General features: G+C 43.2%; 1 long non-coding RNA gene across 4 annotated transcripts in view; it reads right to left on the bottom strand.

Moving 5' to 3' along the window:
• LOC101440924 (uncharacterized) overlaps positions 1–24,379 on the bottom strand; it is a 51,893-nt gene that overhangs the window by 4,935 nt on the left and 22,579 nt on the right. The window lies entirely within an intron of this gene.

Below are 24,379 nucleotides of genomic sequence, written 5' to 3'. Positions count from 1 at the left end.
TTATGGTATTTGTTTTAGGAGCTGGGAAACTAAAACAGTGGTGATGAACATGAAAAGGAGGGAAGAAAGGGAATTGTTTTATTCAAATTATTCACTATGTACAGACTCTGAACTGGCCACTTGGTCTCTAGCAGGGAATTCTGTTTCTATCTAGATGTAGGAGAAAGGTGCTGAAGAGAAGAGAAAGGGTTCATCATGGGAACAAAATGCTGAAAACATGATTTAGAGACCGTAGAAAAGTCCGGTTCGTTCTGGAGGTGTTTTCATCCTCTTGGTCTCTTTTTGTCCTCCCCCTACTCTCTACCGCCTCTCTCAGGCCCTGAGGATAAGTAAAACTCACCATGAAAGCAGATGGTTCCCAGCTATATCTGTGTCAATCCAAGCTACCAGGTATAGCTATTCCTACTGAACATCCTGCTCTGCCATCATCTCCCAGTAGGAATATTGTACCACTGTCCTGGGGTTACTGAAAAGCCCAGAACCACCATACTGTCATAATGTGATGACAGATGAAAACTGCAAAATTAAATTCAAGTGCATCTTGCAATTTTGTGTTTAGCCTTCTGTTGCCAACCTAGGAAGTGCTTCTAAAACAGCTTGAGGATTTATACCACTAATACCTTCCTAAGACAGTGTTGTCTTTTGATAGTTAGGGTGCCACCAAATTGCTGGGTTTGGTGATGAGTTTGCTAAGGGGATAGGGAAGAAGCAGAGAAAAACAATGGGATTATTCTTTCAGCTGTCTTTTCAGCTGGGTGTGAGCAAAGGTTTTGAGTTTTATCATGACTTACAACAAATTAGATGGAATCATCCCTAGCTCTGGTCCCTATTATTGGTTTCAGTTTGGGGTTTGTCTGAATATAGGTTTTATTCTCACCTCTATACTTGACCATATGCATTCTCAAGCCTGAGTAGAAAGGAGACTTCATTGTATTTCCCATTCTCTGCAGATCCCAGGTTTATATTTTATTTCAAGGAGTAATGCTTTCTTACCAAACCTGGTAAGAAAGATAACTTTGACTATTCTCTCAAAGTTTCTGCCTAAACCATGAGTCTAAGGAGCCCTATAATGAATGGGGAATGCAATGGTGAGAATGGGAACCAAGGAGGAATGTTTAAGGATCGGGGTGAGCTTTGCTTTAGTGTGCTTTGGGAAAAGCTGAATAATACTCCATTATAAAAGACCAGCCTCTTTAAGTCATCTGAACTTATAAGTTCTATTTTTGCAAGTTTTTTGGTCAGGTAGCCTTTTTACTGAAGTTTAACATATAGAGAGCAATGTGCAAAATTATAAGTATACAGCTAGATGAATCTTCACAAAGTGAACATACCCCCGTAAAAGTAGCATCCAGATAAAAAAATAGAACATTACCAAAGAACACAGAAGACCTACCCATGTACCTTCTTAGTCACTAGCAAATTCCTAGGTAATCATTATTTTGATGTCTGTCACCAGAGATTAATTTCACTTGCTTTTGAATCATATGGTATCAAGTGTTTTGTGTCTGGCTTCTTTTGCTCAACATAATTCTTGTGAGACTTATCCATGTCTGTATACAACTATATTCATTCTCAGTACTGTATAGTATTCCATTGTGTGACTATACCACAATTTGCTTATTTATTGTCCTGTTGGTGGGTACCGAGTTGTGTCCAAGAGTGCATCTATGAACAATATTGAACATACTTCTTTTTAAAATATATTTTTTATTTATTTTTAAAAGATATATAAGTCACACAAAATATCACATTAAAAAAATATATAGGGGATTCCCAATTGCCCCACTCCCCACATCCCTCACTTTTCCCACATCAACAACTTCTTTCATTACTGTGGTACATTCATTGCATTTGATGGATACATTTTGAAGCACTGCTACACAGCATGGATTATAGTTTACATTGTAGTTTACACTCTCTCCCAGTTCATTCAGTCATGGCAGGATACATAATGTTCTGCATCTGTCCCTGCAATGTCATTCAGGACAGTGGCCATCAGAGTTGATGAAGGGAGGGAGAGGGAAAAAGAGGTATAATATGGGGTCATTCTCAGGTCTTGGAGTTATCCTGAACATGCTTTTGATGAATATATGTAGGAACTTCTGGAAAAGTTTCTAGGTGAAGAATGGCTGGGTCACTTATGTTCAGCTTTAAACTCACCTGAATTTCATTTTCACCCTTCCAACTTTTCAGTGAGTAACCTTAAACAAGTCATTTAAGATCTCTGGATCCTGTTTCCCCATCAGTGAATGCCAAAAACACTACATTGCGAAGTTGTTTTAAAGATCTGTAGTATAATATAAAGTCTCTAACAGTTCTGATATGTCAGTGATATTCATCCTAAAGATGTTTAGTGCTTACTACATAAACATTCTATGTGCTTCCCTAAATTTCCAGCTTTTGTTGCATGTTAAATGGAGCTCATGATTTGAGTTCTGGCCAATGGGATATGAGTGGCATCTTAGTTTTCCAGGGCTGCTAAAAGAAATACCATGGACTGATTGGCTTAGACAACTGGAATCTCATAGAGTTGGAGGATAGAAGCCCAAAATCAAGAGATTGGCAGGCCATAGTTTCTCTGATTCTGGTGGGGGCTTGCTGGCAATCCAGAACATAATCTTTGCTGCCCTCATATAGCAATCCATCTTCTTCTGTCTCCTCCTCATTGCTCCTGTCTCCTTCTGTTTCCTCCTACCACGTCTGAATTTCCTTGCTTATAAGGACTCCACTCATATTGGATAAAGGCCCGCCCTGGTTCTGTTTGCCTCCTCTTTATAGGCTCTTTGAAGATCCTGTTTGTAAATGGGTTCACATCCACAGACTGGATGGCTGGGGCTTGCACTCTTTGTGAGGGGCTTGATTCAATTCCCAACAGATGGATATGCCATATGCTGCTTCTTGGTCCCTGAGTTCTGCAGAGTCCCAGGAAGTAGGTATCGAGATGGTGTTATCACAGCTGAGCAGGAACCCCAGGGGTCCCCATGTGCAGCAGAGACTCCACTGACTGGCACTTGGCCTTGTAGCATGACAAGAAAGAAACTTCTGCTGTAGTAAGTCACTGATGTTTCTAGGTTACATTGTTACTGCAACCTGCCAGGGACTATCCCAATGAATACAGTACTCAAAAGATGGGATATGGCTCCATCCCCAATGAAACCACCAGAATTTCCCTTTAAAGAGTTCTATGACTCAGGCTCAGCATGGACATTACACATTGCCACACTTTTGAGTGGCAAGGAAATATTTTCTTGCTGTAATTAAAGAGAATGATTTGAAAAGAATCTTTTGTTGTAATATAATAGAGGAATCCCTTTTCTCTGTTGAGAAACCAGATTGTAATTCCAAAATAGATCTGATGTACCCCAATCGTAGCATTGCCTTCACAAAGAGAGGGTCCTTGGTGATTATTAATTAAAATAAAAATTCCTCTCCCACCAGGTTCAAAGACAGCCTCATTCTTTTGTTCCTATAAAGGCTTTCTTTCTTCATGTTCCCTGGTGTCTGCATGGCCTATGAGCCTTCTCCTAATGATTAAACTCCTAAAAATACTACAAAGAATGCTTAATAAGGCTTTTGTGTTTTTCTGGTTGCTATAGAGACTGTTTAGAGTAGGACTTTAAGTACGTGTAAATATGTATTTTGGACAGTGTTTAAAAACACGTATAATTTACCCAGCAATAACAGCTACTTCAGAGTGTTGCAGTTCTGTGCGATAAGGCATATGTAAAGCATTTTATAGTGTGTTATTTATAGTTATTTACTTAATAGCCTACAACAGCTCCTTCCATTGTGTAAAGGAAATAGGTATTTACCCTGCTTTAACAATGAATATCATTTACTTCATTGTAGCAACTGATGGTCTTGGGTGCCCAGCAGGCCAGTGAATATGCAATTGGTGCAATGTTGATGTAAGAACTGAAACCATGTTGACAGAGAGTTACTAGGAAAACAAAGGTTCCTGCTGATGGAGCCTTGAGCTCATTAGGGAAGCTGTTGACTGAGCCACTCTGGCAGTATCGAAAACCCTGGAAAAAAGGCCACTACATGCTTTGAAGTTACCCCCAGGGATGTACCCATGGGTGAAATAACACCAATAATAATGGCAACAACCAACAATTACTGAGCAAACTTGACTCTGGGCCCCAGGCATGGTGCCGAGCGCCTTACATTCATAACCTCATGTAATCCTCATAACACACTAGCTCTTGGATATGGGTTCTATTATCCTAGAAATTATCCTAGACAAAGTCAGATAGGGAAACCGAGTCAGAAAGTAGTACAACTTGCCTTGAATCATCATGTAGCAAGTAGATGGTAGATCAAGAATTTGAATCCAGGTCTGTCGTACTCCAAAACTTGGGCTCATGAGTGTTGCTCTAGACAGCTGACGCTCTGCCAGGAAGTTCCTGAACCATGCAGAGATTAGTTATTTCTCAGTGATGTATCCCTCACCTCTATCACACACACACATGTGCATACACACATAGACCTTCCAAGCATAGATTTTTTGGTGATGGTCAATTCTATTAGCCAGGGCTAGGTCATGTTTTGCAGCTGACAAGCATCTGCACTGTTGGGGTCTTTTACATACACCACCCTCTACAAACCCCACCAAAGCTTTGGATGATGAGCTTCATTATCTCCTTGGTTCAGATGAGAAAATTAAGCTCAAGCCAAGTAACTTGTCCAAGGTCACACGGTTTTCACATAACAGAGCCAGTACTGGATACTGACAGCTGAAAAATGTGCTCATTAAAAATTTCTTTTCTAAAGAACCCCTGAAATTCTTCAATACTTTCCCCAAATCTAATTGAACTGGTTTTCTATTAATCTAACACTCTTTGTTCCTAATTCCTAGAAGGACAATAACCAGACCTTCCCAGTTCTGCTTACAAAAATAACAGGAATAAGATAACATCTCAAAGCAAAACTGTGGAAGGGCATCAAGAACACCTTATAACCCAGTAAATCTATAACTTTCCTCAGAAATAAAAGGCTCGATATCCTTGAGCAGTCAGCTGCTCACACAAAAATATCCACCTATAAACGTTCATAGATAAATCTCTAAAACCGAGACAACAAACAGGAGTTTGGCATGTTTGAGATAACACAGAACTGAGAAATTTTCCCATATCCTTCTCCCTTTGAAAAGTCCAGCATCATCACTGACATGGCAAAAATGCATCACACAGTCATCACTTGATTCTCAGCCCCTACTCCCTTTTCTTTGCCTATGAAAACACTAGCTCCCATTCTCACTTTGAACTGGCTGGGGGAAGATTCCCCCAGTTCCTTGCTTGTGCACTCACAATAAATCACCTTCTCACTGAAGAGACGCATTTCTCCTTTGTGGTGCTGGATTGGGAGGGCCTTCTTTAGAAAATAACTGTTCAGGCAGTATCAATTTGGCAACCATGGAGGGACCCACACTGCTCTAGGGCACAATCCCACAACAGCCCCAAGCTGTGTCTCATCAGCTGCAGGGCTTGCCAGATCCCTTAGTTCCATACCTAGCAGCTGCCCAGGGATTTCCCTGGAGGACAAAGGTTGAGGTTCCAGGTGAGGTTTCTTCCATGGGCAGACACTAGGTGCATTTGTGTGAAGGTGACTTTTTTAGTTGTAACTTTCCCTGTGCTAGGTAAGTATATATGACATTCTCTCTTCTAATCTGTGCTTATTTTCACTTGTTGGGCTGCTCATGCCAAGGGGACTGCTGAATTTTTTATTGATCTGAGATCGTAAATACGGACCTGGTTGGGTTTGAGTCCCATTATCTGTGATCTCAGATTTAGGGTTTTTCTGTTGACTCTGTGTATTTGCATTTTTTTTCTTTTGAGTTGGGGAAACTGCTGACTTTGAAGGGCTCCTGTTTTGATGTTTTGTCTTTGTGATATCTGTTGGTGTTGCCTAGCCATGGGAAACTCTCAGGTTGTGCTGCCTATATCTCCTCTGGGTTGTATATTAAAAATTCGGTCTAAATTCAGAGGGAACCTGCTTATAAAAAGAAAAATGATGTTCTATTGCAACATTACCTGGCCACAGTATAGACTGGATAATGGTGAAAAGTAACCTAAAAATAAGTCTTTAAACGTCAATACTGTCTTGCAATTGCATTTGTTTTGTAAAAGAAATCACAAACAGAATTAGTTTAACTGGTGGAGAAGTGGAAAAACTTAGCAACATTAATGTTCTCTGTTCTGTTTCCATGTTAATTCTAATTGGATCTGGATAGACACATTAATAAAATTGGTGCTGTTAATATAGCTGGACAACTATATAAAGGAAAAAGAAAAGAAAAAAAAAAGAAAAGAAAAATGCTACCTGCTTTTGTAAGCCTGCAAGTCAATCATGTCTTTGCCCTGACAGCCACCAGCCTCTTCTGCCAACTTGCCTGAAGAAAACTGTTTCAGAAGTGTGTCCTTGTAAATGTTTCATAATATAGCTCCCTAAAATACAGATAAAATAGTGAAGACCCCTATGAGCTATCAATATGCTAGTATTACATGCCAGCCACTATACATGTAAAATGAAGAAAAGCTATGTTTGTATATAACCAAATTGAGTCATTATTCTAACAAGTTTATTTAATTTACATGGTAATTGTATGTTATAAGAAGTGTTCTTAGAGACAGTTTCCAAAATCATTTTAGTAACAACTAAAATATATATAATGTGTTTTTTAATTAAAGGAGAAAAAAAAATAATCTTATCCTAAGATAAAAAGGTGGTTATTAAAAAAGAAAAAAAATGTGAGACAAAACCTGAATAAATACAAAAAGTGTAGAAAGTTCACAGAAAAGTAATTTTTGTAGTCAAAGATGAGTAAGATTTGATGGGTCTATCTATAAAATTTTAAAAGCCTTAAGATCGAATATTATTCTGCTGCAGAACTAAAATTTAGTTCTTTCTCTGTTAATGTAACAAAGTTTCTTAAATCATTAGTCTGTTTTAGTAAAAGGTTTTATAAAGAGTTTTTCTCCTGAATTATCAGTATACAAGGAAGAAAATCTGTCTCATCAAAATAGCTTCTTGTACTTTAACTTTATCATGTCCATGGTTTAAGAAAAATAAGTCTTTCACTTTTAAAAGACCAAAATATTCAAACCTAACAACTTTTCTCAAAGTCAAATCCAAAAACATTTGTTTTTATTTCAAACTATTAGAAAAAAATTGTTCTTACACCTTGTAAAAAGTGAAGTACTAAAAATAGTTAAGTTCATTTGATATGTTATAAATTGCCTGGGAAGTATTTAGAAAGGGTATAAAAATTAAAAGGAATTTTCTAACGTTCTGTTAATCAAGGCTGTATGGGTAAAATGTTCATATAAATACTTCAAGATTATATAAAGTTCCTAAGGATTTGACAGTGTTTTATAATGCTGTTGATCATGCATTTTTAAAATTTTAGCTATTTTAAAGATGTTATATATCACAGAAACAATCTCTCCACTTGGGAATTAAGAAGAAGATGTTCTAGCCTGTAACTCTATGATTTGCCCTATCCCTGCTCAGGAGGTAGCCCTCTGGCTACATAAAAAGAACGACCATCAAGAGGCTGCCACAGGGTGGCATATGGCTAAGACTTTCCTATTAAAATATTCTAACCTGATTCATATCATACAAGCTTGTGAATCCTGTTTCTGATTTTAGCCATGAATAGTGCCTTATAGCAGTGGGCATAAAGTACATACTGTGAGGGTGGAAGTTAGTGTTGTAGGACTCCCTTGTGCATTTAAACCAGGCCCCCAGTCCCATGTATGGTGTCTCTCCATTTGAGTTATTAGCTAGATTAATCACTATAACCCCTAAAAAAAATAAAGGTATCTGCCACATCTCTGATCATGCTTCTGAAGTAGATGGAAATACTTTGCTGTTTCAAACTCCTGTGACTCTGCCAGCTGGCAATGACTCGATATCGCTACATCTATGATGAAGGCATATGCACCAGAGTGGTGAAACACTGGAACTTGCCTTCCTGTTCTCTCCAGGACCAATGGTGCTACAGTATGCTGGCTGTGTAATGGGTATACCAAGTGGAGCAATAATTGCCAGAATAATGTAAGTAGAACCTAAACAAACATGATTGGCATTATAGGCTCTTCCCATGGAGGGACATCATGTATACTCTCATGCAGATTACTGCCCTAGAAAGTGTTACTGCCCAAATCATGCTAGAAACCAAACAAGGGCTTAGTTTGTCAAATAAGGAAGTGATCCCAATAAAAAAAAGTTGTCTTCCAAAATAGGATGACTTTAGATATACTAACTACAGCTCAGGAAAGCATGTGTTCTTTGAGATCAAGTGCTATATGTTTATATATATGATGAAAATGATTATGTCTCCTCTATACTGGATCATATAAAAGGTGATAATGATCGTGTTAAAAATCTTGAAAAAAATCTTGATTTATTTTCTGATTAGTTGATGAACTGGCCGACCAGATGGAGAATTGCCCTTTTAATTATTGCCTTTATTCTGTTTCCATTTGCTTATCTTGTTGCTGCCTATACTGACTTTGTGGGTTCATGTCTAGCACATCCTCCAGAAGGATATGAGAATTTCTTTACCCATGGCCAGCAGGAAGTAGTTATTGAAGATGAAACCTTTTCCCATCTTCTTAATACAAAGAAGGCTTAAGAATAAGAACAGTACAAACACAAGGGGGGACTTGACAGCTGGAAAATGTGCTTATTAAAATTTTTTTTTCTAAAGCAGCTCTGAAAAATTCTAATACCTTCCCCAGATCTAGTTGAACTGGTTTTCTATTATTCTAACACTCTGTTCTTAATGCCTAGAAGGATAAGAACCAGACTTTCCCAGTTCTGTTTACAAAAATAACAGGAATAAGATAGCATCTCAAAGCAAAACTGCAGAATGGCATTGAGAAGAACTTATAACCCAAAAAAATCAATTATTTTCCTCAGAAACAAAAAGCTTGATATCCTTGAGCAGTCAGCTGATCACACAACAATATCCACCTATAAACTTTAATCAATAAATCTCTGAAACTGGGACAAGCATGAGTTTGGCATGCTTGAGATAACACAGGATTGAGAAATTTGCCTATACCCTCAAGAGACCCTTTCGAATATCCAGTGACATCACCAACATGGCAAGAATACATCACAGGGTCATCACTTGATTCTTGAACCTTACTCCCTTTTCTTTGCCTACAAAAACCCTAGGACTCGTTTTCACTTTGAACTGGTTTGGAGAAGATGCCCCCAGTTCTTTGCATATGCACTCAGAATAAATAACCTTCTCACAAGAGATGTGTTTATCCTTTGTGGTGCCAGGTCAGGCAGACCCTTCTATTGAAAATAGTCATTCAGGTGGCATCAATACCAGGTCAGGTCTAACTCAAAAAGAACGTTTCGTTATTAAAAAGTACAAGTAAGCTTAATGCAGTGGTTTGCAACTGGGGACAAATTTGCCCCCAGGCAGCATGTGTGGCAATGTCTGGAGAGATTCTTGGTGGTCACAAGGGGGTGTGGGTGTGGTGGGGAACAATAGTGATATCTAGTGGATAGAGGAGAGGGAGGCTGCTAAACATCCAACAGCGCACAGGACACCCCCCAGCAACAAGAATTATCTGGCCCCCAGTGTCACGGAGCTGAGGCTGAGAGACCCTGACTTAATTTAATTAAATACAGTTCAAGATGGAATGAGAAACATTAGGGCAAGTTGAAGGTAAACTGAAATGTTGGTTGCTCATTTATGGCCTTATTTGAAAAAATGGATTTCAAGATCTAAGATTTAACAACGCTGCTAAGTCATCTCATCATTGCAAACCCAGTTGTTGTTTATCCTTTAAGTTAGACATACATTGAGTCAGTCAGTCAGTCAATCAGCAAGTATCTCCTATGTAAGAATTCCATAAAACTATCCACTGGGCTGAGACTCATTCTAGTCACCATCCTGATACCTACATGAAAAATTTAGCACCACTTTTGCAAAATATAGTTAAGCTCCATAAAGACAGGCTCTCTCTCTAGTTTTTTCAGCTTTTGTACCCTTGGATGTGTCCTGTCCTAGGATAGTAACAAGCACATAGGAGATGGTCAGTAAATATTTGTTGACTGGCTAAAGAAATAGAAGGACCATATTCCAAGTTAAATGATGATGAGAAAACTCAGAAGAAAATAATAAAAATCAAGATGATCCTGACTACTTGGATGAAATCAATTCAGGATAGAACCTGGGTGATAGACACAGGTACAAGCCACACATAGGACAGGGAGGCTGGAAAGGCATCAGAAAAGAGGAAGGGGTCTAGGGGAGTCCTAGGATGAGAGGCACCTGAATAAACCCATAATCTACTCACCCCGCACAGGGGCTGTCTCATGGAGTATCACTCTTATGTTTGAGTGGACCCGTTTTTTTCTTTTCCATGGTAAGTTGTTAGTAATATGGGCCTGAGTTCACAAGAACCCATTCCTTGGGGAATCCTAGGCCTTAAGATTCCTAAAAGGAGCTACTCTTTAGGTAGCATTTTCCATATATCAGATCCTAATGTAAGAAGTTTATTTCTATTATATCACAGCTCAATCTTAATTAAAATCCCACAAGGAACCATTGACCATGAGGTGCAGCAGTGCTCAGAGATATATTCATCAAATGCAATAAATGTCTCATGATGATGGAGGAGATTGTTGTTATGGGGGGAGGAGTGGGGTGAGGGGGGTGGGGGGTATATGGGGACCTCATATTTTTTTAATGTAATATTAAAAAAATTAATAAAGACAAAAAAAGAGAGAAAAAAATCCTACAAGGAAGATACAAACATTCCCATGTCAGCAGTTGAGGAAACTGAGGATTACATAATTTGCATAATGGCTAATTGATGTTGGCCTTTCAAAAAATTCATACTAGCTAGTGAACTTGTAAGGAGAGAATGTCAAGTTTCTGGGTGGGGACTCAAGCTACAAGATTGGTGATGATCTTATAATGGTGGTGTTGGTCCTTCATGTCATCACTAGCCTAGCTCCACCTCCAACCACACAGCTTCTCTGGGATTTCCAGTAAGGAGGCAGGAAAGTGCAAAAAAAAAAAAAATTGGGAGAAAATTAACTGACCCAGAAGAGCTGCAATAGGAAAAGTTCAGCAATTTCGATCATTCAGCCCAAGAAGGTATAAGAAACTCCAGTGAATCAACATCTAGCTGCTCTAGCACATGGGCATGAAATGGGGCACAGTGCAGTGGTTAAAGGAAGGAGCACTTCAAACCAAATAGGTGCTCAAGAATTAGGGTGAGATTTTTCCAAGTCTATGGGAGGGCTGTAGGACCCAAACCCAAGCCTGATCGTAAGATGGCCTTCAATTAGGCAAGGGATCAAGACTGCAGCCAACTGGGATGGGTATAGGTCCAGGTTCCATTCCCAACACCAAACTGTTCAGGAAAACCTCCACATATGCACATGCATGCAAATGGGTGGAATGGGAGGCATCTGTTCAACAAATATTTCCTGAGATTTTCTATGTACTGGGGATATACATGCAGACAGGATAGAAATGAGCAGTATCTGTTCTGATATTTTAGTCCAACAAGATAGAAAGTGAAGCTGTAGGTAAGCCACTGCTCAGCCCAGCCTTGGTATTCACCAGTGAAAAAGGCACTGCTGATCTACAGTCCTGCTACTCAAAATGCGGTCCACAGGTCAGTAGCACTAGCATCACCTAGGAGCGTGTTAGAAAAAGACAAGTTCCCCAGTTCCCTCCCCAGAGCTTGGGAATCAGAATCTGCATTTTGACAAGGTCCCAGGGGATCCCTGCGCTCATTAATGTTTGAGAAGCAGGGGTCTGCAAGCCTTCCTTCCAGAGCTGGGACTCTGGGACACTCCACCAGACACAGAGGGGCTATCACTTCCTGCCACAGACGTCCTTGGAGACAGAAGGTTACACCAGATTCAGCAGAGATCAGGCAAAGGGGAAGCAAAGTGTATTCTCAGGAGCTCCTGGAAATAATTACCGTTCTCTTAATAATAAATGAATAGGCTGCAGTCCCAGAACACATTGAGAACAAAGCAAAACATGTCGATATAAAATCCAGCAAATAAAACAATCAATTTAAAATAGATTTCTCTAAATGGTTTGCCTGCATGGGCTAAGTGCCCCGCCTCTGGACTTGCATAGCGCGCTGTGCTCATTCCTGCCTCAGGTCCTTATTTTTCATCTTGAGGTTTTCTGTTTGTGTGTTTGAGCACTATCTTTCCTGAAAAGAAGGAAAAGGATCCTGACTTTGGAAGAAAGGATTAAAGACAGGTATAAAATATTGGGAAAACAGTTCTCTGTCAAAAATACTTTCAAAAGTAGAATGACACATGTATTTCCAAATTCCTGTATGATCAGTGGCCAAAAAGGTCATTCTTCATGCCCTATTCCACCACCCCTACTTCCATGTAAAGTTCTGGATTCGTGTCTTCCATAAGCGACTAGCATTTGCCAGCTCAGGACCAGAGTCTGTTGTTTTCAAAAACCTTCGGAACAGTCACCAAACGCCAACAACAGTCAGGGTATGACAGGTTGGGTACCTGTGCCCTTCGGCATTGCCTTCCCTCGCTGCCTTGGGATTGGCCAGGTAACTTGCTTCAGTGAATAGAACAGACACAAACTCAAACAAGCAGAAACTTAAAGAAGGATTTCCATTTCCTCTTTCTTATTCCTTTGTCTTCTCACCTACTCACCTACTGGAGGATGAGAAAACACATGACGCAGAGCCCAGGGCATGTGGGAGAGGCCAGTCGAGATCAGAAAAGCTGCCTAATCAACCTGTACCTGACCACAGAGGTTTTGAGTGATGTTCTTCTTCAGACCAGAAGAACCATCCACCCATCTGCAAATTCACAGCTAAATAAATGCGTACCACATTAAACCACTGGGTTTGGGTTTGGTTGTTACACAGCAATGATTAATTGATACAAGCTGCCAAGTACAAATAGCTTCCATTCAGAGAATATCTAGCTCCTTCCCTCACACAAACCCTGCTTTACATTTGAATTCCCTGCCCTTGCTGAGTGGGCTTTACATGTGATTCAGGTAAAGAAAATACATAAGCCAAAAATCAGGCATATGTTGGTTCACATAGCTGAGGAGGCACCCAAGCATGTTCTGATTTGAGGCACAATTAGATGCTGCACTCCTTAGTTACATTCTCACCATCAGCACACATCTCCTCTAAGCATCTGGGGAAGATGCCCACAAGTAGCTGCACCTCTTCTAATCCATACCACTGGGGGTTCCTGAGAATAAGTATTTTCTTTTCACAATGGCTCTGGTTTACATGACCAGGGGAGGCCAAGAATTGACCCAGCCTGGATTATGTGACCAACTCTGAACCAATCACAATGGAGAGAGATGGTGCCCTCTGATTGGCCAGGCCAAGGTCTTGAGGCAAAATGCAAGGTCAGCCCTTCCCGAATGACCAGGGAATGGCAGAAGAGTGGTTTCCCAAACAGGAGTTCTGGGTGAATTTTATAGCCTGACCACTGCAGAGGGAGACTGGGGAATCTCCCAGAATTCAGGGATTGGTGAAGAAGCAGGACTTGAGATGGGTAGAGGCCACAGCAGCTCTGAGGAGAGCAGCCCCAGAGGGTTCCTTGGAACCCATAGATCATCTCCCAAATCTAAGACTCTCATTTCATGTTGTAAGTATGCCACGAGAGGAGACTCAGTTGTCCTGAGTAGTGTGCAGCCTGATCCTCTCCTCTGCCACCTGGTGCCCACAGTCCATGGCAGACATGGCCACTGGGGCAGACACCCCTGGAAGCTCAAACCACAGCCCACTGCCTCCCTTCCGCTGCTCTCCCCATCTCATTCCTTTCTGCCTCCCCACTGTTCTCGAGCATCCATTCCCTGCATATAGCATGGAGGAAAATATGTTTGCAAACTAAAGATTTGTTTTTAAAAAGTAATGGTATCACAGTTACTTTATTTTTTTAAAGATTTATTTTTTTTATTTCTCCACCCCCTGCAGTTGTCTGCTCTCTGTGTCCAGTCATAGAGAATGTGCTCCTCTATGATTGCTTCTATCCTTATCAGCGGCACCGGGAATTTATTTCTTTTTGTTGTTTCATCTTGTTGTGTCAGCTCTCCATGTGTGCAGCACCATCCCTGGGCAGGCTGCACTTTCTTTCGCACTGGGCGGCTCTCTTTACGGGGCGCACTCCTTGCGCATGGGGCTCCCCGTGGCAGGGGATACCCCTGCATGGCGGGGCACTCCTTGCACGCATCAGTGCTGCACATGGGCCAGCTCCACGCGTGTCAAGGAGGCCTGGGGTTTGAACCATGGACCTCCCATGTGGTAGGCGGACGCCCTATCCATTGGGCCAAGTCCACTTCCCCATTGTTACTATTTCCTTGTATGTCTGTTTTGCCTGCAAATAAATACCTAGACCTCATGGAATCAGTGGGAAAGCAAGCCGGAGGCAGAATGGAAATCTGAAGATGGACAGCTATGATATGATAAGAGTCAGGGGCTCTGGTCCTGACAGGCTGTGTGAGTGGCTGAGAGTGACCTGACTTCTCAGAGCATCAGGTTCCTCAGCTATTAAAGCAGAGATTACAAAGTCTCTGCAAGGAGTCTGCAAAGCTCTATGTAAAAACAAGTTCCAATTCTACAACTGCTGCTGCTGCTGCTACTGCTGCTACTGTTCCTGCAAATACCATGTGCTGTGGGCTCAGCAGTCAACAAGGCTCGCTTTGGCCAGTAATAAAACCACCCATTTAAGCCAAATGCCCCTTTCAATACCCTGGTACCCAGCTCCGTGGCTTTACGTCTGACAAGGCATGCCCTCCCAATTTCTGCCTTAGTGTCTGTCTGTGTGTGTCTATTTCCGTCTGTCTCTAACTGCCTCTGTGTCTCCCTCTCTCTCTTCTTGGTGGCACTGACTCTCCCTCTCTTTGTGGTCTGTTTGTATTTGATCCTGTTTCCCTTCTTGTCCCACTTTCCCAGGAACCCCCTCTAGCTCCTTACTGCACCTCCCCCACTTCACCCACACTCCGTAAGGGCCTTGGCACCCCAAGAACGATTCCCCCTTACTTGCACCCTCCAAGTCTGCCTACCCTGTGCTTCCTTTTCCCTGTCACAAACAGCTGTGTCCTGTCTTGACAATTTACAAAGTTAGAAAAAACAAAAAACGGTCGCTTGTGCCAACTCCTGGATGCTGGCGCCAACGCAGCCAGTTGGGCTGCACCCCACTTGCCTGTCCTGAGCCCCTGAACCAGGCACGAAAGCCCTGAAGGGGCCGCGGCCAGCCAACCAGGGGTGTCAGCCACCCCCAGAAGGCTGAGAAGGGATGCCAGCGCAGGCGTCCACCACGCGTTAGCAGTGGGGGGAGTTTCCAGGTTTGGCCTTGATCGAAACTGAAAGGGCTGAATCACTAAGTGTTTGGAGAACGGGAAGCTGGCCCCCGGCGCTATGTGTCTCTCCATCAGTGATTCCCGGAGCTGACAGCATCAGGAGCCAGACTGGGAGGTGCACGGAGCGAGGGGAGCACCACCCCTCACCCCTAAGCTGCAGGGGAGGCATGGTCTGGGTGGTCTTGGGAAAGGCTAGAGGGACATGGGAGGGGCTCCCCTGTTGGGTGGGGTGACCTGGGAAGAACAGAGGTGGCGAGAGGGAAGGGAAGCCCTGCGGGCTGCCGCCTGCTCCTCTGGCCCAGATTGCTCGAAGAGGCACCTATTTTGTGGTGACGCATATGAATGACTGGCTCCCCTCACGTTCCTGGGAGGAGAGGAGACCTACTAGTTTTAAACTTGATCCCTGCGCGCCTTCATTTTCCACGTGCACACACATCTCAACGTTGGCACTCCAGGTCAGACCTCGCTTCCGAACTCTGACTTCTACAGCCTGAGGTCTCTTGGATGCATCAAAGGCATCTTAGGCTCAAGATGCCCACGACGAAACACGCGCTCGCCCCGGCCCAAGCCTGGTCCCTGCCTGCTCTCAGGAAATGGCCCTACCTGCTGCCAGGACCTGGACCAAGTGCTCCACACTCCCTTTCCCTCGGGGAGGGCAACTGAAGCTGCCCCCTATCTATTTCTCCAGGACACCCTTTTCACTTCATCATCAGGGCCCCTGATGCAACAGCCCCTTGGCTGGGCGACAGCTCCTGTCTATCTCTGCACCACCCACTCCCCCCGCGGCAGCCAGAGTGACCCTCCCAGGATGCCAATCATATCAACACACCCCTACCTGCTCAAAATACTGCTTGTTAATTTGTTTCCAGGCTAGAAGCCCAGAAATCCTTCAGAAGGTCCTGGGAGGTGGGATCTGGTCACTCCCTCTTCTCAGTTCCAGCCACTGACCCTCTCTCAGCTCCTTGAAAAGGCCAGGCTCCTTCCATCTGAGCTCTCTGTAACTGCACCTTCCTACCAACAATTTACTTCCTAATGTGTTATTTGGGGGGGCAGAGGTAACACACATATGAATCATACAGCAAAATGTTTAAAATTTACACAGAATCCCTTCTAGATCCCATCCTGTCCCCCATCCACACTTCCCTTCTCCATAGTCAATCCCTACCTTTATATGCTTTGAGAGGTAAAATAAAGAGATACTTTAAGAGATAAAATTATATTCAAGCACATACATGTGTATATATTATCTTCTTCCAATTGTATACAAAAGGTATCACAATATACACACAGATCTGCACTATGCTTCCTTTTTTTCCTAACAATGTAACTTAGTACAAAAGTCAATGTCTCATTTTTACAGCTGCATAGTATTCCATTCTAAGGATGTTCTGTAATTATGTGAACGATTCTCCATTACTGAGTCCTTATGGAGCTTTGTTTTGTTTTTCGATTTTAAACAATACTGCAACAAATCATTTGGTGTGTATGCCATTGTATGCAAGTATAGCGTAGGGATAAAATCCCAGAAGAGGAATTGCTGGGTCTAAAAGTTACTGCATTTGCAACTTTAATCTATGTTGTTAGGTTTCTCCATTGGAGTTTTAAATGATGTTCACATTCACAAGTGCCTATATCCCATAGCCTCACCAACAGAATATAGTGTCAAATTTGTGTTTTTCTTATTAATTCTGATAGGTGAAATATGGATCCTAACAGATATTTTTAATGCCATAAAGACTTAATAACCAACTTGTGTGATGCTTTCATGTGATAACACTTGCGTGGCACACCGGGATATACGAACAAAGCCAGAAGCAATTAGACAGAGGGCTCCAGTTACCCCAGGATGCCCGGAAACCCGAGGGATCATGCACTAGGCATCAGGTATTACAATATCACAAACTATTTGAAATACCAGTTGGGATGTTATGATTTCCCAGAAAAGAGAATGTCTTGGGTTCCCACTTTTGGAATTGAAAAATGGGTCCTTAATCTAATCAACACAAAGACATATTTAAGGAAATGCGAATTACAAGAAAACACGAGATAGAGGGAAAAAAGTATGTGTTGGGGGGGGCTGGAAAGGACACATAGTCTCCAGTTATGAGGAAAAATGCTTTCCTAGGTCTTCCAGGCAGAGGTACAAACTGCTACACAGCTCCTTAAGCACACACCGAGAGGCCGGCTCGCAAGACAGGCTCGTACGAGGACTGTGGGGGCAGAGTGAGTAGGATGCCAAGAACACTGGTACAAATCCAACTCCTAGCGCTGGTGTGTAGTCTTATGGAAGTTACTTGACCTTTCCCTGTGACTCGGTTTCTTCATTTGTAATTAGGGGATAATAACGCTCTCTCTTTGGGTCATCAGGATGAACTCAGCTAAGCTGTGTAGAATGCTTACCATTTTGTCTGCACTCAGTAAACACTAAATAAATGGTATTCATTATCCCTATTAAAATTGCTCTTATTATTTCATTATTTTACAGCATCAGAGCCTGAGCGACAGCACGCTTATCAGGGAAAGGGCCCCAGGCTTTGGCTGCAGACAGAATTGGGTGTCTTCCCAGGTCTGGCTTCACTAGTTGTACTCTGATGGGGAATTTTTTTTTTTAAGATTTATTTTCATTTATTTCTCTCCCCTTCATTGTCTGTTCTCTGTGTCCATTCACTGTGTGTTCTTCTGTGTCCGCTTCTATTCTTGTCAGCGGCACCAGGAATCTGTGTCTCTTTTTGTTGCGTCATCTTGCTGCATCAGCTCTCCATGTGTGCGGCGATATTCTTGGGCAGGCTACACTTTTTTGGTGCAGGGTGGCTCTCCTGATGGGGTGCACTCCTTGCACGTAGGGCTCCCCTACACGGGGGACACCCCTGCATGGCATGGCACTCCTTGCGCACATCAGCACTGCATGTGGGCCAGCTCACCGCATGGGTCAGGAGGCCCTGGGTTTGAACCGTGGACCTCCCAAGTGGTAGGTGGATGCTCTATCAGTTGAGCCAAATCCACTTCCCTCTGATGGGGAATTTTAACTCTCATTTTCCTCACCTGCGAAATGGGCGCTGTTATCAGATAACGCAACGTGACTTCTATGAGGAGGGTATGAAATTGTCTAAATAGAGTGCTTAGCATGTCACGGGTGCCTCAGTAAGCCCTATCGTTTTAACCCTCAGCGTCCAGCACACAGCGAGGCACTGAGGGGGCACTGGGAAATGGATGTTGTTTTTTGGTTGGCTATTTTTTTTCTGTGCGAAGTCCTGGTTTCTCTGGTGGCTTCTCCTTGCAGCTTAGACAGAGATTCCCCCCCACTCCCCCAAGAACAAGCTCCACAACCTTTTCCTTTCTGCACAGGCCGATGCTCCTGGCCCAGTGGAATCTGCAGCTGCAGGCGTCAAGCCCTCTGCAGCCGGCTCCAGAAGTCAAAACTCTAATTCACTCTGAAAGGGCTTCGGGACCGCCCCTGTGAGGTCCTTAAATGTTTTATGAGCTCCCTGAAATGCTCAGATAATTAAAAACACTTTCTTAATTTAATAGCTGGGCTTAATGAAACCAGGACCTTATGTTTTATTTGGAAAGGGGTGAACATCCCAGTCTCACTTATTAATATTTTTTAAGAGTATGCCCAACTTTGTCCAGGGATCGAGGGAAGTCGTTGCTTTGAAGGGAAAAAAGGCTTTCCTGAGTCTGTGACAAGTCTCAGGCTTATTAGAGCTCATTACATCCAGGAAGCCTGAATGCTTAAATTAGCAATCATCACGTACGGAGAGGCAGGCTATTATTAAGGAGGCCACTTATTATGGAAACATGGAATTATCAATTAAAAAGTAGTCCGCCCAGGCCCCCAAGGTCTGATGTGATTACCTGGGCTCTCCAGGCACCCTTTGGAGGCGTGCGCGGTGAGCGGCACCCTGAGCACGGCTCTGTCGGGTCAGGTAAGGAGGAAGAGGCCATGCCTGCCTCACACAGGGCGATGGATACCTGCCTGGTTTCTGGGGATGGAGGTCTCCCTGGGAGCCCAGGCCTCCTGAGTGCATTCGCCGCCGGGCTCCAGGAGGAGGCGCCTTCCGGCTTCTATCCAGGGACCCACAGGGTACAGCGGGAAGGGCGAGGACTTTCGGTCCACCAGGGGTGCCCAGCAGTCAGCTCATCCTGCTCCACAGCGACCCGGTGCAGGGAGCCTAGCTTCAGACACGGCGGGAGCATTTCTACCAGGGAAACAGGAAAACACTACAAACAAAGGCTTTTTTTTTTTATCTCAGACAGCCGGCTACTAAATATTTCCCAGCACAATACAGGCTCTAGATTCTAATCCTAGCAGAGCAACCGTGAATACGATCGTGGGCGATTTACATCACTTTCCTGGGCCTTAGTTTCCCTATCAAAAAATGGATTTGAAACACCTTCCAGAAAATGTTGCTTTGTCTCCAAAGCACTTACCACTGCCTAACATGACAATAAATATGTATCTCTTTGTGTTGTTGTTATTGTGTTGTTGTTATAGCCTCCCCCAATAGATGGAAGCTCCTTCATTTATCAACACAAAACAGCTCCCCAGGTGATTGCATGATGTCCTGGGTTTGATCCCTGATACCACCCCAAAAAAATTATGACAGGGAAAAAAGGTGCCCCAGGTACTACCCTAGGCCCGGAATATAGCAGTGAACAAAAGAGACAAAACAGGATAACATTCCGTTGTATGTGTATACCACATTTTATCCCTTTATCAGTTGGTGGACATTTGGGCCATTTCCACAGGAATTCAAGTTTTGCTTTCATTTAATTTCAAATGACTTTGATTTGATTTAAAAAGCCACATGTGTCTAGTGGCTGCTATCCTGCTACATGTGTAACACAACTGGCTTTTGCTCTGGGTGAGATGAAGAGCCACTGACAAGGGGCACAGAGGGGGGACGGGATGCTGACAAAGCAGCAGAACCGTCTGCCTGTGTGAGAATCCATTGCAGGGAAAGGACAGAGAGGAAGTGGTTCGATCATCCACCAAGACGTGTGAGGGCTCCATGATAGAAAGGACTGTATTTTGTTTCAAGTCCCAGCATCTAGAACATTGCCTAGAACACAGTAGAAATTAAATATATTTTTGACTGAACTGAATTACAAAAATAAGCTCATGATTTGCTCACTAAATGTGGTCTTTTCTACTTTGTCTAAATTTTATGGCTCTACAATAATAAGTGGGTCAGCTTATGTGTGCAATGCCCAGTTATGAATTTTGCTGAATCTAAATATGATTTTATACAATCAGTTTTCCCAAAGTTCATTTGGGTTTTGTAGATATTAATTGTTGTTAAATATTAAAAGAAAGACAAATAAAAGCTCCATGTTCAAAAGCACTTTCGGAAATTGTAGGTTAAACAAAATAAAATTTCTTTACTGCCATAAGTTCCAAAGCCTTTAGTACACTAATACGAAATGTGAATCTCCAACGAGGAATAAACACACAGGATATATTTTCCAACTGTTTCTGTCAAAGGAGCCGTCATTTTTCCTTAGTCAAGCATCTTGCCCAGTGGCTGTTCAACACAACAGTTCTTAGGAAATATTGTATTTGATTGCTGAGTAATGGCGAGAGCAAGCTGAATGGAGACACCTCGCTGGCATCCCCTAACCTACTGCCCTGTTGTGTTTTCTCTGTGGAATTTAACACAATCTCAAACTATTGCCTTCATTCATGTGTTGAATTGCTTATTTGACTTAGGCTAGAATGAAACGCTTGGGAGTAACAGCATCTTGTCTATCCTGTTCACAGCTGTATAACAGTACCTAATACAGGAGAAATTGCTGACAAAAGTGTTAAATGAAAGAATGACCCAGAGTCGATGATTACCGAGTCCCTAAGATATTGTGAGAAACCCATATCCAAGCTCCAAGAATACAAAGGAGAATAAGTCACAGTTCCCATCTTCAAGCTTGAGATTAAATAGAAACATTTGAGAGGCAATCTGTTGAGAACTGATGGAGTGTGTCAATTAGTGATCCCAGGTAAATGCTATGAGAATTCAGTGCCTGGAATTCCTTGGGGCTCAGTGGGTCGGGGACACCTTGAAGGTGGCACAACTCAGACTTCCTCTGGAATGAGGGTCAGAATGCAGCAGAGAGGTTGGGGAAGGCATGTTAAGCATGGCAAATTGTGTCAAAGTGCACAGTGGACAGGGACCAGCCTCCTTGGGATGGTGGACTTCAAGCTTCAAGTCACACTGGCCTCTGTGCTCAGCACTCTGCACAAAATATATGGTCGAAAGGGGCCTGGAGCGGCTACGTGGACAAAAACACAACCAATAGCGAACACTCCAGACTAGAGTAGACTTACTGGTCTTCTGCTATAGAATTATGATGACTCTAGCAATGGAAGAAATAATATCATTGATGTGGAGACAGTGGCCACGGGAGGGGCTGAAGGCAGGGAGAGGGAAAAAGAGGTGTGATATGAAGTCATTTTCGGGACTTGGAATTGTCCTGAACGATATTGCAGGGACAGATGCAGGATATTATATATCCTGCTATAACCCACTGAATAGACTGGGAGAGAGTGTGAACTACAATGTAAACTATAATCCACGCTGTGCAGCTGGGCTCCAAAGAGTGTTCATCAAATGCAATGACTACACCACACTAATGAAAGAAGTTGTTGATGTGGGAAAAGTGGGGTATGTGGGGAGTGGGGCACATAGGAATCTCCTATATTTTTTGAAGGTAATGTTTTGTGTGATCTATGTATCTTTTAAAAATAAATAAAATGCATATTTTAAAAAAGAGCTACCACTCACGGAGTGCACTGTACTGAGCATTTCACAAGGATCTTCCATCTCATTTAACTCTTGCAGCAAGCCCAAGGGATGGATATTATCCCCTTCTATCGATGAGGAAGCTGAGTCTGGATTAAAAGTCAGACCATCTTAGCACCTTGCAGTACTGCCCCCTTAAATCATTATGTGTCCTAAGTGGTGAGCCATGCCTCAATAAATATGACAGTGCAGGCAGATAGATGCTGAAAGAACCCCAGAGTTGGGATCTCTGGAGCAGAAGTGCCTGACTGTGCTAGGTGGGAGGGGTGTGGGGGGGAGGGCTCAGGGAAATCTTCACCGAGAAGGTGATGTTTGAGCAGCCTGTTGAAGAAAGGATGGGGAGAGAGGGAGGGCGGCTCGGGCGGAGGGGCCAGCTTGGGCACAGACAGGGAGGTATGACACACAGGTGAAAGCCTAATCTCTCTCCATCCCCATACGAATATTCAAATCAATTTTTTAAAAAGCAGTGACTGCCAGACCTCTCCTGAGTCATAGGCCTGCGTTCTTCAGAATGCCCAGGCAGCAGAGAGCCAATTAAGACCCCAGGAGGTGGTGGCTGAGCATACAAAGCCCAGCTCTTTCCTGGGCTACAGCTCCTCTCCTCTGCTTCCTTCCCTCCTCATTGATCGTATTTAATTGGAAGAAGTGGTCATGGGTAAAGCAACTGTGAGAACACGTACCTCACTTAAACTGGGCCCCATAATAATTATTGACTGTGCCTTCTATAATGAGCCATATAATTTACCACTCCTGCCTCACTTCCTGGGCTCCTATCAATACCGCTCACAGGCAGCGGTCTTAGGGGACTGAGTGCCAGGCAGTGTGCACAAGCTTACATGGCACTTGATCCCTTAAACTCACTTTCTCTGCAGTATATTAGCCCCAGTTCAGAGCCCAGGTAGCTCCAGGTTAGGATAAAGGATGGTATAGGTTTGGGGAGAGAATCAGAGCTCTGGTGTCAGGCTGACCATATCTGAACACTGACTTGGCCCACATCCCTAGAGCTGCTGTAACAAAGGGCCACAAACTTGGTGACTTAAAACCACAGAAAGGGAAGCGGACTTGGCCCAGTGGTTAGGGCGTCCATCTACCACATGGTAGGTCCACTGTTCAAACCCCAGGCCTCCTTGACCCGTGTGGAGCTGGCTCATGCACAGTGCTGATATGCTCAAGGAGTGCGGTGCCACTCGGGTGTCCCCCGCGTAGGGAGCCCCACACGCAAAGAGTGTGCCCAATAAGGAGAGCCACCCAGCGCGAAAGAAAGTTGCAGCCTGCCTAAGAATGGCGCTGCACACACGGACAGCTGACACAGCAAGATGACGCAACAAAAAGAAACACAGATTCCTGTGCAGCTGACAACAGAAGCGGACAAAGAAGAACACACAGCGAATAGACACAGAGAACAGACAACTGGGGGGGAGGGAGGGGAGAGAAATAAAAAATTTTTAAAAATTAAAAAAAAACAAAAAAGCACAGAAAGTTATCATCTCACAGTGCTGGAGGCCAGAAATCCAAATGAAGATGTTAACAGGGATACGCTGCCTCTGAAACCTCGAGGGAAGACTCCTTCCTTCCCTTTCCTAGCTCCCATTGATTTGCTAGACATCCTTGGCGCTCCTAGGCCTACAGCTACAGCTCTTCTATTTCTGCCATTTCTGGAAGTCCCGTGGCCTGCCCCTCTTCTTAGAAGCACCCTAAGCATAGTGGGTTAAGGACCTGTCCGACTTCATTGGAATCCATCTTAACAAATACGGCTGGATTCCAATTGGTCCCTGTTTAAGGCCTGTCACATGTCCTGCTCTGGGATGGAAATGATGGAGAATCTGGAAGATGAGAAACTTCACCTTTGGCTCTAGGCTGCTTGCAGTCTAGTTGAGGACACAGGTTGTACAGACATGACTGAAGAAGAAAGAGATGACAGTTTCCATTCAAAGCCAACTTCTAGGCTCGTCTCAGTGCTGAAAGAATTCTAAGGATGCATAACGGAAGGCTTCCTGAAGGAGGAAGCTTCCTGAAGGAGGACCGTGAGGATTTGGATGGGTGGACAGTGTGTGGGAGGGGAAGGTGAACATCATGAGAAAAGATCTCAAGGTGAGATGGTCTTCATCCTATGAAAAAAACTGAATGATTAAACCTGTTAATATTCAAGCATTATTAGGTCTCAAGTTGGTAACGGAATGGACTCCAGAAAATTTCTAGGAAAGCACTTGGAAACATATGATTT

Source organism: Dasypus novemcinctus, chromosome 18, assembly GCF_030445035.2.
Source record: "Dasypus novemcinctus isolate mDasNov1 chromosome 18, mDasNov1.1.hap2, whole genome shotgun sequence".
In the NCBI taxonomy this organism is placed as follows: Eukaryota; Metazoa; Chordata; class Mammalia; order Cingulata; family Dasypodidae; genus Dasypus; species Dasypus novemcinctus.
This window is presented reverse-complemented; position numbering and strand designations above follow the sequence as displayed.